This window comes from Centruroides sculpturatus, unplaced genomic scaffold (genome assembly GCF_000671375.1).
Source record: "Centruroides sculpturatus isolate CEXI.00-Female unplaced genomic scaffold, Cexi_2.0 scaffold1740, whole genome shotgun sequence".
NCBI lineage: Eukaryota > Metazoa > Arthropoda > Arachnida > Scorpiones > Buthidae > Centruroides > Centruroides sculpturatus.
Window position 1 is genome coordinate 108,019 of NW_019386071.1, and position 316 is coordinate 108,334.

Sequence of the window (316 nt, forward strand, 5' to 3'; positions counted from 1 at the left end):
ANAATTAAGGGTCTCGATCCCAATTCTATGTACAATGTAGCATTGGTGTTTGTTTCCGTAGATAAATACAAATGGAGATATATGAACGGATTTTGGTTCACTACAGGACCCGCAGAACCTCAACCATCACAAGACGATCAGATGACGTACATTCATCCAGAATCTCCAAACTTCGGAAGTCATTGGATGTCAAAGGAGATTTCCTTTTCAAAAGTTAAATTAACGAATAAATGCAACAAGACAAATGGAGTAAGAAAATATTTACGTGACTCAGTTAATAGTTTCTTCATAATTTTCTATACGAATTAACTTTATT